The sequence below is a fragment of the Panthera pardus genome, unplaced genomic scaffold, assembly GCF_024362965.1.
Source record: "Panthera pardus isolate Hobbes unplaced genomic scaffold, ASM2436296v1 HiC_scaffold_12, whole genome shotgun sequence".
In the NCBI taxonomy this organism is placed as follows: Eukaryota; Metazoa; Chordata; class Mammalia; order Carnivora; family Felidae; genus Panthera; species Panthera pardus.
The window spans coordinates 28,751,627-28,765,428 of NW_026526677.1; the positions used below are offsets into that span (position 1 = coordinate 28,751,627).

General features: G+C 38.7%; 1 long non-coding RNA gene across 1 annotated transcript in view; it reads right to left on the reverse strand.

Moving 5' to 3' along the window:
- Positions 1-317: 317 nt before the first annotated feature.
- LOC109271307 (uncharacterized) overlaps positions 318-13,802 on the reverse strand; it is an 88,791-nt gene continuing 75,306 nt past the window's right edge. Inside the window, exons 4-5 of the long non-coding RNA XR_002081923.2 lie at positions 1,929-2,113; positions 318-618 (exon numbers count right to left, since the gene is read on the reverse strand). This is a non-coding gene — a long non-coding RNA (uncharacterized LOC109271307). The remainder of the gene's footprint in view (positions 619-1,928; positions 2,114-13,802) is intronic.

A 13,802-nucleotide genomic window follows, 5' to 3' on the forward strand; every position in this document is an offset into this window, starting at 1 on the left:
TGTCACCTTCCTTCCTTTCTTTTTTTTTTTTCCCCCACCTTCCTTTCAAGGAAAGTGTGCAGAGTGCTTGTCGATAAAAACCAAAGTGGTCCTCAGATAGGATCAGTAATGACAGCTAGTTCCTTCTATCTCCAGTGACTGGGAGAGACAGTCAATGATACTGCTCCTGCTGGCCTCTTGGTACACCTGCCAGACCATCAGTGGGCTGAGTCAGAGAGAAATGGGGAGATTATGGGTTAGGCATACATGAAACATGTGCAGGAAATACAGGCTGAGGAGTCATACCAAAAAGTGAATACAGAATAGACTGAACACTCTCAGTACAGAGGTTTTATTATTTATTGCATGATGAAAATAGCATGTATTTCATTGTTTGGTAATGCTTTTTTAAAATGTTGCAAAAAAAAAAAAAAAACCTTTTGGCAGCTTAGGCTGGATTTTTGAAGAATAGACTCTGAAATGTAGGTTTGCCTCCAGGGGGTTATTGGGAACAGCACCTGTGAGGGAGCAAGGGAAGCAGGATTGGGCAGTAGGAAAATTGAATTGTGATGCAGGTGCAGCAGAAGCCTCAACTGATCCCATGGGAGTTCTGGAACTGGGTGATCTCTTGGGGGTGTCCTGAAATGAGGCAAGTGGGCCAAGTATTTATACTTCACCACCACCTCCCATCCCCCTGCCATTTACCAATTTTATAGGGTGGGAACTTCCCCTGCCCACCCCCAGGGAGATAACACGACATTGAATAAAGCAGCATATTTCAGCAAGAGCAATTCTTGGATATGGAATTAACTGTGAGCTGTCAACAGCCAGCATTCCCAGCAGCTGGGGGAACCTTGTCACAGTCTTGCAGGGGGAATCTGGGCAGCACACCACAGTATTCACTACAGCAGCAATGAAGAGGGGTTGAGAAGAGGGAGGGAGGAAGGAAGGAAGGAAGGAAGGAAGGAAGGAAGGAAGGAAACAAGGCAGGGAGTTAGGTAGTAGGTTTGTTTTATAAAAATTAAATACTGAATTTCTATGTTCCAAGAAAGTTGATGAACTTGCACATAATATTTGCACACATCTGTCATCTATTACAGGATCCATAGTGATATCATTGACTGATGAAAATCAGAAGACATAAATATTCTGAAGAAGTATTAGATTAGCAGTTTTTTTTTTTTTTTAATTTTTTTTTCAACGTTTTTTATTTATTTTTGGGACAGAGAGAGACAGAGCATGAACGGGGGAGGGGCAGAGAGAGAGGGAGACACAGAATCGGAAACAGGCTCCAGGCTCCGAGCCATCAGCCCAGAGCCCGACGCGGGGCTCGAACTCACGGACCGCGAGATCGTGACCTGGCTGAAGTCGGACGCTTAACCGACTGCGCCACCCAGGCGCCCCAGCAGTTTTTTTTTAAGAAGATAACACATGCAAAAAAAATAATAACACATGCAGCTTCTGAAGTTATATTTAGGTGTCACTCATTCAAGTGTGATTTCTCCTTTTTACAAATTAATTTGGCTATTTAAAAAAATTTTTTTCACGGTTATTCATTTTTGAGAGAGAGACAGAATGCAAGTGGGGGAAGGACAGAGAGAGAGGGAGACACAGAATCCGAAGCAGGCTCCAGGCTCTGACCTGTCAGCACAGAGCCCAATGTGGGGCTCGAATCCGTGAACCGCAAGATCATTCGACCTGAGCTGACGTCTGGAAGACCAACCGCCTGAGCCACCCAGGCGCCCCTAATTTGGCTATTTTAATTTGAGATATCTTTTCCTGGGTTCCCCAGAAAGTAGCACCTAAGATAAATCTTTATATTCAAGTATTTTATTGGTGAATGAGATTTGGGTAGCAGGAATGAGGGTCAGGAAGAGCAAAGCAGGGAAGGAGGCACAGTCAACATAAAGAAGTGCTATCAAAGTTGGCCATTACTCCATGTGACTTACTGTTCGATCCATCCAGCTGCCTGAAGAGCCATATTAAACACATTCCAAGACAGTCCTTCAGATGAAGAAAGGGGTAGCATTCAACAGCCGACCCATTGGTTACACGTTCCTTCCAGGAGCCATTACCTTACTTCTAGGTTGTATATGTATGTGAAATATTCTGCAAGGTGTCTTGCAACGAAGCTCTGGAACACAAAGAAATCCAAACTGAAGGTACAGAGCTGAGGTGAAAGACTTTTAGGATGCACCAGTGGGAAAACCAAGTGGAATCAGGGAGGCTGAGATAATCTGAAGTGGTACACAACAGATACCCAATATATATTTTTTTCTTGTGCATTTACAAGAAATAAAGCCAAAGTTGTTAATGTATTGTCTCCATTAGCAGCAACAGAAGTTTGCAAATAGTTAAATGATGCCTGATTTATATGCATTATATCAGATATTTCAAATAGAAACTCAATTCAATTAATTTCAATAGTGGTTCCACTTTTACATTCAATTCGTAAAATAAAAGAGCAAACTATTTGAAAGTTCATTCGGTCAAAGGTGAAACATCTGCCATTTCTTCCATTATTGTGAATGTTATCATAGATTTAGTTAAAAAGTTGATCACTATAGGTAAAATAATTCATGTTTCTGGTGATAATACAAATATAAATTTTGGCAGAGCACCGTATTGAAGTAGAAGTAATGCTTACATTGAATGAAGAAACTTAATTTAGGGTAGAAAAGTATTTGAAATTGGTGGTAGTGTGCGTATCATTCAGAATTGTATCTATCTGTGAGGTTGTTGTTGGCCAACAGGTTGTTCTGAAATCAAATCAAATTGGCTTTCTTCATTTGTAAAAGATGAAAAAGTTGGAGAAATTACTTTATCTGATTTAAAGACTTGCCGTGAAGCTACATAAATTGGACAGTGTAGATTTGGTATAAGAATGGATACATAGATGAATGGAATAGAATATGTGACCCAGAAACAGACCAACATATATAATGTCAGGAGATTTTGACAAAGGCGTCACAGTAATCCAATAGTGAAAAAGTTTTCTTTCCCCCAGTAAGTGGAAGTGTTCCAACTGGATATTCATACAGGAAAAAAAAAAAAACAAACAATAAACCTTGTCCCTTACCTCAAACTTTGTATAAAAATTAATCATAATCACAATGAAAACAAATCATATGCTGAAATGTCAAAGCTAAACAATTAATGTTCTAGAAGAAAACATAACAAGAAACTCTTTATGACTTTGGGAAAGCAAAGATTTCTTAGGACACAAAATACAAACCATAAATGAAAAAACTGATAAATTGAATTTCATCAAAATTTAAAACTTCTGCTCTTCTAAAGTACCACTACAGTAAGGAAAAGTAAACCACTGACTAGGAGGCAATATTTACAATACATAAACCTGATAAGGGACTTGTACCTAAAATATATAATGAGCACTTACAACTCAATAATAAGACAAAAACCCAATTAAAAATAGGCAGGAGATTAAACAGACACTTCACTAAAGCAAATATAAAGGCTAACAAGCATATGAAAAAATGCTTAACACCTTTAGTCATCAGGGAAAAGCAAATTAAAACCACAGTGAGATTGCACTACACACCTATTAAAATGGCTAAAATTAGAAAGAATCACAGCACCAAGTATGAGTAAATGTGGAGTAGTTGGAACTCTCATACACTGCTGGTGGGAGTGTAAAATGGTACAGCTACTTTGGAAGCCAGTCTGGCAGTTGCTTATATACAGTTAAGCATTCACTGTTTACATAATCCAGAAATTCTGCTCCTATGTATTATCCACGAGAAATGAAAGCATATGTCTACACAGAGACTTGTACATGAATGTTCATAGCAGCTTTATGCATAATCTTTTTAAAATATTTATTTATTTATTTATTTATTTATTTATTTATTTTTATTTTGAGAGAGAGAGAGAGAGAGAGAGAGGAAGGAAGGGGCAGAGAGAGAGGGAGAGAGAGAGAGAGAGAGAGAGAGAGAGAGAGAGAGAATCCCAAGCAGGCTCCGTGCTGTCAGTACAGAGCTTGACACGGGGCTCCATGCCACACACTGTAGGATCATAACCTGAGCCAAAATCAAGAGTTGGACCCTTAACAAATGAGCCACCCAGGTGCTTCCATAATCTTATTTTCATTTATTTGTTTATTTATTTATTTACTAAGTTTATTTTGATAGAGTGTGAGCACAAGTGAGCTGGGGAGGGGCAGAGAGAGGGAGAGAGGGAGAAAATCCCAAGCATGCTCCACACTGTCAGTGCAAAGCCTGACCCACAATACTCACCAAGGGGCTCAAACCCACAAATCATGAGATGATGACCTGAGCCTAAGTCAGGAGTTGGATAACTAACCAACTGAGCCAGCCAGGTGCCCCCAATAGTCTTTTAAAACTGGAAAACAGGTGAATAGATAAAGAAATTGTGGCATATCCATACAGTAGAATACAACTCTGCAATTAGAACAAACTACTGTAATGAACACCTTCATGAAAGCATCTCAAAACGTTATGGTGGGTGAAAAAAGCCAGATCCATAAGACTGCATACTGTATGATTCCACCTGGTAAAACTCTAGGACAGGCAAAAGTTACTTACGTGAAGAGAAAGAAAATCACTGGCTCTGTGGGACGAAGGTGCATGGGGCAGTGGCACTTACTACAGGAGGTGTGAAGGAACTTCGTGATGTGATGTAAATATCCTATAGCTTAATTGTGTTGGTGGCGATAATTCCCCATCCTCAACCTCATTCTCATTTCTACATACTTGTCTCCTACCTTTCTCCTAGGCCCCAGCTACCTCCTCTATGAAGCCCTTTTCCCAAGCTGGATCTCTGTTCCCCTAGCACTTTAATTCTCTTGGGTGATTTATCACATTTTTTATCCATAGTTTAAGTGTATGTTTTATCTCCTCCTTTTTCCTCTGAGTGCTTTAAGGCCAAAAGGTAGTATCTTATTCATCTTTATATCACTTGTAGATCCTAGCACAGTGCCTGGCACACAGTATGCACTGAGTAAACATTTGTTAAATAAATGAATGTGTAAAGGAAAGAACAAACAACCCAGTGAATGAATGAATTAATGAATTAATGAAACCTCTGTTTAGCACAGATACTAAGCATAACAGCATCAGTAGGCATGGCGTAGTGAAAGAGATTTTTAAGTCCTTTTTTTCCCATTACATTTGTGGTCATTGATAAAATTTACAAGTCCATTTTAGTATAAGGTCTGTGCACAGGAAGCAGTTAAAATCTTTCTTTTTTGCTCACATCAGAATATCTTGCGGTGAATGCATCTGACATCCTGCTACAAAAAGAAGAGGGAAGTTCTGAAGTGTGGAGGTCCGGATTCAAAAGGTCTTGATCCATGGTTTTGCTTTCCACCCGGACAGCACGTTCCAGCAGAGACAGGAGTCCAGCCAGCAGCCCAGATACTGACGTGTGATACCCATTGTTTGCAGATTTCTGCCCCCAATGTTCCTCTGTGAGGAAGAGCCAAGATTTTATCTGATTGTAATTCAGGCTGAGCTAGGGCACCTCAGACATCATGGTTCAGAATTTTTTTTTATGTGTCCTCCATGATTGTACTGCATATTGTACATAGCATAACCCACACATAGTACATGAGCATAACTCTAAGAATAATAATATTCACTGAATTAACAAATGCGTGAACAATCTAATTATCACATGAAGCAGGAAGGGCTGCCCTTTTGTCCTGATTTGTGACACTGTGGACCTTCCGGGGATGTGGGAGTGTCGTATTGCGCAGCCTCGCAGGCTCTAACTTTAGCCAGCATTTACAGGTAGCATTTAGCTCCAATAACACAGATCTACCAGGAGGGACTACACTTTCCATCACCTCTGTTCCAGTGCCCAAAACTCCTAGCTGAATTAAGACAATGAAGTATCAATCAGCCAGTATTTACTAGGCACTCACTGTATGGATGAACAACACTACTAAGGCATACAAAATTTACAGATGAAATACAGGGCATGGTTCTTGCTTTTCAAGAACTGCATAGTTTGTTGGGATTCAATATTCAAATATTCACAAAACAAAAAATAACACAGAACTATCACAAAATATCAAGTTGTATGGCTTGGAAAATGAGGAGGTATTGAGTTCAGAGAAGAAAGTTACAGAAACTTTTGCCATTGAGGTGGTGAGTGTTTGCCAGCAAATTCTGTTTAGGTTGTTTCTGAGATGTTGCAGCCCAAACTCCTTATGTGATGCCAGCAGTGTTTATAAGCCAACATTGGTTCTTTAATTTTTTTTAATGTTTATTCATTTTGTGAGAGGGAGAGAGAGAGAGAGAAAGAGAGAGAGAGAGACCAAGTTGGGGAGGGGCAGAGGGAGAGGAAGACACAGAATCCGAAGCAGGCTCCAGGCTCTGAGCTGTCAGCACAGAGCACAATGCAGGGCTCGAACTCATGAGCCCTGACATCATGACCGGAGCCAAAGTCAGATGCTCAACCAACTGAGCCACCCAGGTGCCCCCAACACTGGTTCTTTAAATGTTGCCATCTGACTGGGGAAGTGAGCTCCTGGCACAAAGCCTCCATCAAAGTGTAGAGTAGCAAGAAGCAGTCTGGACCTGACAGAGTATTGATGTCGGGCTGCCAGAGGTGTGAACCAGACACAGAGAAGGCAGAAATGGAAGCTAGACAAAGGGTGAACACTAGCAGATATCAGGGAAGGGAGAGGCAACAATCAGGAAGCTGACTTGCTAGGTGACAAGTCGAGAAGCTCTGACAGGTCAGGAAGAGAGGTGTGAATGGGCCCAGGTGATCCTGGACTATGGACATTATGTAGCTGTGTTGGAAGTCAAGGTGGTCAAGGGTAGAAACAGAAGAGGAGGGGTTAGAATCAAAGTAGTTAGATCAGAGGTAGAGAAACTTTATGTAAACAACCACCAGTTAAAGATTAGTCAGTCTAAGAAGTCCAGAAGTAGGATTTTGATCCAATCTCTGTCTTGGGGAGCCCCAACCTGAGTGCAAAATTTCAGTCCTACCAGCCTTTCCAGGGCTGCCATTTAGACCAAACTTTGAAGGAGAAACTTGGGAATTAAGAATAAAACTTACTTAGATTGGTTTGTTCCATGTGACTGCTCAGTTACCCTATATCAGTCTCACCAGTATTTTCTTATTTTTTTGTACATGCGAAGCATATTTGTACCTCAAGAACTTTGCACATGTTATTCCCTCTCCAGAGAATTCCTTTGCCTTGAGTCTTCAAATGTCATCTCCTCAACCATCCAACATTGGTTCCTATCAATTTCCAGCGAAGCTGAGTCTCTACTGAAGACCTCACTGGGGTGGATTCAATTTATGATGGGTCACCCTGTGTGAGGGAACTTGCCCATATCCTGAGGAAGCTGCTATATTTGGTGGCATTTCATGGGACAGACTTGATGATTTGGAGAAGCCAGGGTACACTGGTCACTATTAAGCAAGGACCATTCACACCTAGCCTTTTCTGTATTAGAATGAATTTAAACATAGAAAACAAAATGCAGTCAGTTTCAGAATATTTTAATGCTGCTTTATCTATTGAGAACATAGGATCAATAAAAGCATGGGTATTCCTAGCCCACAAAAAAAACTGGTAGGTTTGGGAGTACAGAATAATCAAAGACAAATGTTTGTAATGAGTTTTTAAAGCAGTGAGAACATTACAATACAGACTAAGGATAGAAATATATGAAGGCATCTTGTTACATGCTGTATTAATTATGCCATTTCTTACAGCTGCCATGAAAACTTATAATAGTTTAGTTCATGATTTCAAGAGGTATTGGTAGATCACATGGGCTTTACCAGTATCAGGAGATGAGTCAGTTTCTTCTATCCCATTTACATGTCTCAACCCCCTAAGACTGTCTAAAATGTCTATTGGGAACACTATCACAGCAAACAATTTTCAAGAGCACACATCTTAGTAACCATACTTGATTGGACTTTTAAAAGTGAATAAAAAGAAATGGGTGAAGTGGTGTGAGAGATACAGGCCTCCAGTTATGGAGTAAGTCATGGAATGAAAGACACAGCATAAGGAATGTAGTCAATGATGTTGTAAAAGCGTGGTAGCTATACTTGTGGTGAGGATAGCATTATGTATAAACTTGTCAAATCATTAAGTTGGACCCCTGAAACTAATGTAACATTGTGTGTCAACTATACTCAAATAAAAAATAAATAAACTGGATAAGAAGAGAGGAATGAGGGCATAGGTCCAATGGACTCCAAAGACTAGACAGGACCTTACTGTTGCTCTGGCCCAATCCCATCATTGTTTATATGGAGAAGCCGAGGCCAGCAAGTCAAAAAATTTTCCCAAAGTTACTGAGAATCTGTGGCTCTTTGTTCCCATTTCAGTATCCTCAGAAAGATGATCAGAATGGTTTAATTCTTTCATTCAGTAAGTGATTGTTGATGGCCTATTTGTGTACCTAGGATTATGCCAGGTGTTGGGAGTATTTACTGGGTGAAATAAATACCATTTCTGCTTGCACGGAGCTTTAAATCCATGAAGGAAAATGTAATTACATAAACAATTGCAGTGAAGAAGTTTAGGGTCATGATAAAGCACGTGCAGGATAATTCATTCATTTATTCACCCAAAAACTATTAAAAACCTACTGTGCACCGGGCACTGTTCCTATATTAGTGATAGCACAGCAGAAAACACAAAAGCCTACTCTCAGGGAGTTTATGTTGTATCAGGGGAGTCATATAGTAAACACAATAAATAAGTTAATTGTGTACTAAGTTAGAAGACAATAACCATGGCTAAGAGGAAACATGGAGATGGGCAGGGAAGTTGGGGGAAGTGGAGGCCTGAGGGAAGGCCTCATTGAGTGCATTTGAGCAGGACAGGGAGGAATCCATGCAGATAGCTGAAGGAAGACTGTTCCTAAGGCAGGGCGTGCCTACCAGGTTTGCAGACTTCCCCCAAGGCCAGTGTGGTTAGGGGATGCGAGTGAATGGAAAGGAGGCTCCTTGGGGCTGCATGTCAGGGCCCCAAGCCAGGGTGGAGGGGGTGTGCGCTGTTGTGCGCAGCGCCCGTGAAGTTCAAGGGCAGGCCTGGCTCTCTTTTCTAAACTTGCTCAGATCTCCAGCCAGCTTACACACTTAGGAAGTCACCCTGCCCTTGTGAAGAACAAACATTTACAAAAGATGGCTCAGAATTTTGGTCCAGTTTCATTTGGAGAAGCCAACTATTCCAAAGACAAACCCCACAACTCGAGAGAGAACTAGACACTGCATTCCCTCAGCAAGAAGCAACGTGCTGCTGGACCCTCCACGTAGGCTCATAATTACATAGTTAAGAGTATAAATGAGGTTGATCTTTTTTCTCCCTCTCTCTTCTTTCCTTCCATTGAAAACAAGATTCACAGTGTTTTCCTTAATTTTACCTTCATTAATCTTATTAGAGTTTTGCAAAGCACGTTCCGTGAGAGCCCCGATGGGGAATGTTTTCTTTACCAAAGTTCACGATTCTCCTATTCAAATCACTAATTTCCATGGTTTCACTTCAGTGCTTTTGTGCTCTTCAGGCCCTTCAGGAATGAGCTCAATTATCAACCCTGAGTGAATCTGAAACCTGATTCAGTCTTCTTATGATCTGATTAAAGCAATGGGGTTTTATAAATGTCACTAAAGAAATAGTCAGACCTAGACTGCTAGAGGCTGGCCAGGCAATAATTTCCTCCTGTGAACTTGTGGCTTATTATCTTTCGAATATTTGAAGCAGATCAGTGGTCTGATGGTCATTGTGTGTCTTAGGGGGTTAAGATTTTACCGTGAAAAACATTCTTTATAATACTTGGCATGCACATTCCAAAAAAAAAATCCTATCAAGAGACTGGCAGTTTTTAAATTAATTATTTGAGCTTGAACAATTCAAAAGCATCATCAAATTAAAACAAGGTAATTTGGCACAGAGGTTATTGCCCATCATGTCTTCTAATTACTTTTCTGTATTTTGAAAAAACAAAAACAAAACATTAAATGCTGAGATAATGAACTTTGGGGGCGGCGTTCCGCAGCAATCCCCTTGGTGATGGAAAAAACAGCCCTGACTTCTAAACAGACCCATCTGATCTTTCCCAGAAAGATCTTTTTGTAGAAAGTGGCAAGAGTAAGACTCAGTCTCCTTAGAATGTCTTTAGAGCACACTAGCCATAAACTGCACACATGGTTAGGGAGCAAGGAAAATGAAAAGTAAAATAGAAGGGCACTCTCATAGAGTAAGATTGCTGGGTCAAAGGGTAAATGCACGTGTAATTTTGATAGCTATGGCCAAATTCTCCTCCATAAGAATGTACCCTTATATTCTACCTGTAATGTCTGAGAGGTCTGTTCCCCCACAGCCTCAGTGTTATCAAGCTTGTGGGTTTCTGCCAGCTAATAGGTAAGAAATGGTATCTCCGTGTGGTTTTAATTTGCAGTCCTCTTATTATGAAACAAGTTGAGCATCAACTTATGTTGAGCATCAACACAGTCATTTGTGTCTTTTTTTCTGTAAACTGCATGGTCACATTTTATGCCCATTTTTCTATCAGGTTTTGCTGTTTTTCTTCTCAATTTTAAGATTCCTTTATACAATAGGGAAATTAGCCCTTTATATTAAGAATTGCAAATACCCCCACCATTTGTCTTTTGTTGTTATTGTTTGCTTGTTTTTTTTTTTGTTTCTCCTTAAAAAGTTTTCATGCATTCAAATTTATGGGTTTTTTTTCTTTTTATTGCTTCTAGGATTTGGGACATAGTTAGAAAAGCTTTTCTCACTGCAGATTATAAAGAAATTTGTCCACATTTCCTTTTGGATCAGACGAGATCGGGAGCATTCAGGGTGGTATTAGGTTTCCTTTTAGTAATTCTCTGGCTTTATTTTTTACATTTAGATCTTGGGTCCATTCAGCAATTATTCTGGTAATACTGTAAGGTTTTAAATAAATTTTATTTTGCCATTTGACTTTTTCCTTATTTCACAGTACTTTTGAGATCAATCAAATATTTTAAAATTTTATCATTAACATCTCTGATTTTAAAAGTAGTACATGTTAATGAAAAGTAATGTACAGAGAAGCAGAGGGGGGAGGTAGAAATTCCAAAGTGTTTACACATGTGCGTATTTCCACTTTTTAAAATTATATTGTATATTATTGTGATAATACTGTCTGTACAATTTTGTATACTCTTCTTTTTCAGTTAACATTCTAGGACAAACACTTTTCCATGGTACTAAAAGCAATTCATAAACATGCATTTTAATGCCTGCAAAGTAATCCATAATTTGAATATATTGTTATGTACTTACTCATTTTTGCATTATTGATATGCTTTTTTGGTCAGCTTTTCATTTCTTAACTATCTCTTAATTCATAACTAACTCTGTGATGACTATATCTATACAGTTCAATCTGCAAGATAGATTCCAGAAAAGGAATTGCTTTGTGAAAACCTAAGCACATTTATTTTTTTAGAATCTTGATACATAATGCCTAATTTCTTTCTAGAAATCTAGAAATTAGGCAGCAACTAATATTGCACCCAGCAATATGTAACACCATCACTCTTACTACAGCATTTTTAAGAAATACCTTTTCTCTCTAACAAATTTAGGTTTTGAATCAAAAAGAAAGTAAAATGTTTAGTATGGAGCAGATAAAAGTATTATCCAGAATATCTTTGACCAGTAAATTTAGTTTATTCCTTCTTTTGTGTTGTGTAAGTCAAGATAGTCATAGTTATTATACAATCAAAACACTACTAAAATTCCAGATGAATAATTTGCGCCCAATTTAAAAATCTTATATTAATTTTTCTAGAAAACGTTGATTAAGTGTACCAGGTCCCATTTGTGTCACACAACATTATACATTAGTGAACAAAACAGACACCCCTTCATATATTTAAGTTACCTGGCCAACCCTTGTAGGCATCTGAGCTTGTAGCATGTACTTAATATATGCTGTCTTGCATTTATTCTTTTGCAAATTTTTGCCCATAACAAAGACCCTCCCTCCCATCTTCTGCAGGGGAAGATGCTATACACACTAACTATAATAAGTAAGTAAATTAAATACGATGTTAGAAGGTGGTAAGTGCTACAGGAAAGCAGAGTAGGGAGAAGTCAGAAATGGTAATGCACTACTATGTAGGTGGGGCATCCTAGTCTTCAATTTCCTCTACTAGTTTTTCCTATTAAATTCTCTTTGAGGACTAAAATATTTTTAAATCTTTTTTTAACTGTTATTTTGAGCTAATTTTAAACTTATAAAAACAAGCGGCAAAAATAGTGCAGAGGGTTCCTGGATACCCGTCACCCTGCTTCCCTAGAGTGTTAACATCTTACATAACCCTAGCATAATTATCAAACCCAGGAAATTAACATTGATACAGTTTGAATTTCAACACTTTCTCCACTAATGTTCTTTGTCTGTCCCGGGATCGTATGCAGCTTCCCCATTACATCTACTTGTTAATTCTGTCTCCTTTCATCTGTAACAGTTTCCTAGGCTTTTCATGTCTCTTGACAGTTTTGAAGCTTACTTCTCACTTTGTAGATTTTCCCTCAATTTGGATTTTTGATGTTTTCTCACAATTGAAGTAAGGTTATAAACTTTTGGCAGGAACACAACAGAAATGATGTTGTGTCCTTCTCAAATCAAGTTTTATGATGTCAAGATGTTTTATTATTGGTGGTTTTAACTTTGGTCCCTTGGTGAAGGTGGCGTCTGCAACTTTATCCATTATAAAGTTACTGTTGTTCCCTTTGTAGTTAACAAATATCTTGAAGGAGATACTTTGAGACTTTGCAAGTCTTCAATATTTTTCCCACGGATTTTTTTTAACATCCATCTGCAGATCTTGTCTACAACAAGAATTACTGTAATATTTACCTAATGGTGATTTTCTACCTCCTTCTTTCCTTCTATACCTATTCATTGGAATTCTACTGTAGGAAAAAGCTGTCTCTTTTTAGCTATTTATTTATCTACTCAATTATATACTTTTTTCAATCTGGACTCATGAATATTCATTTTGTTCTATGGGCAAAATCCAATGGTTTCATTACTTATTGTGTTGCTCCAAATGTCCCAACTTGTTCACTAGGAACATCCGTAGGTAGACTTTTGTTTTCTTTTGGCATGCCCTCATCTTATTTACAGCACTTCCCTCCTTTCTGGCTCCACAACACTCTCCAGATTCATCCTAACATTTTCCCTGCCCTTGCCCCTGCCCTGCCATTTCTCCAAGAAGCCCTGGTTCCTTTTATCAGAGAACAGTACTTAGAAACCAAGATCAGGGCACTGGTTGTGCCCACTGCAACTGAGGACCATTGCTTCTAGGCTATTTTAGCAGAGCTAGAAAATTGCATATCTATAAACTATGCATATGTACCTATCAGTACCAACTATACCCATCTATACATCTGTATGTATCTTTCTATGCATATATATCTGTGTGCTTGCATGTATACATATATATGAACATGCATATATTCATGTGTACATATATGTGTGTATGTATATAATAATGAGCTTATATTGATACCTTGAATTCTAATCCACAGTGTTCATTTTAACCTTTCCGCTTTCCTTATGTGGAACTTCTTTCTCTGACAGTGAGAAACCAGGCTGTGATTATCTACAACTTATTTACTTACTATTAAATGTTCTAGTAAACATTTAATGAGAAATGCATTTCTAAATAGAAGACAGCATTTATGGGTGGTTCTCTTTGTCTTTTGCCTGACAATATCTAGTCAAGATAACTGTTTCCCACAGTTACTTAAGTCGATTCTTTTCATACCCCCTTTTTAGTGTAGTTATGTTAGTCATTTGTTG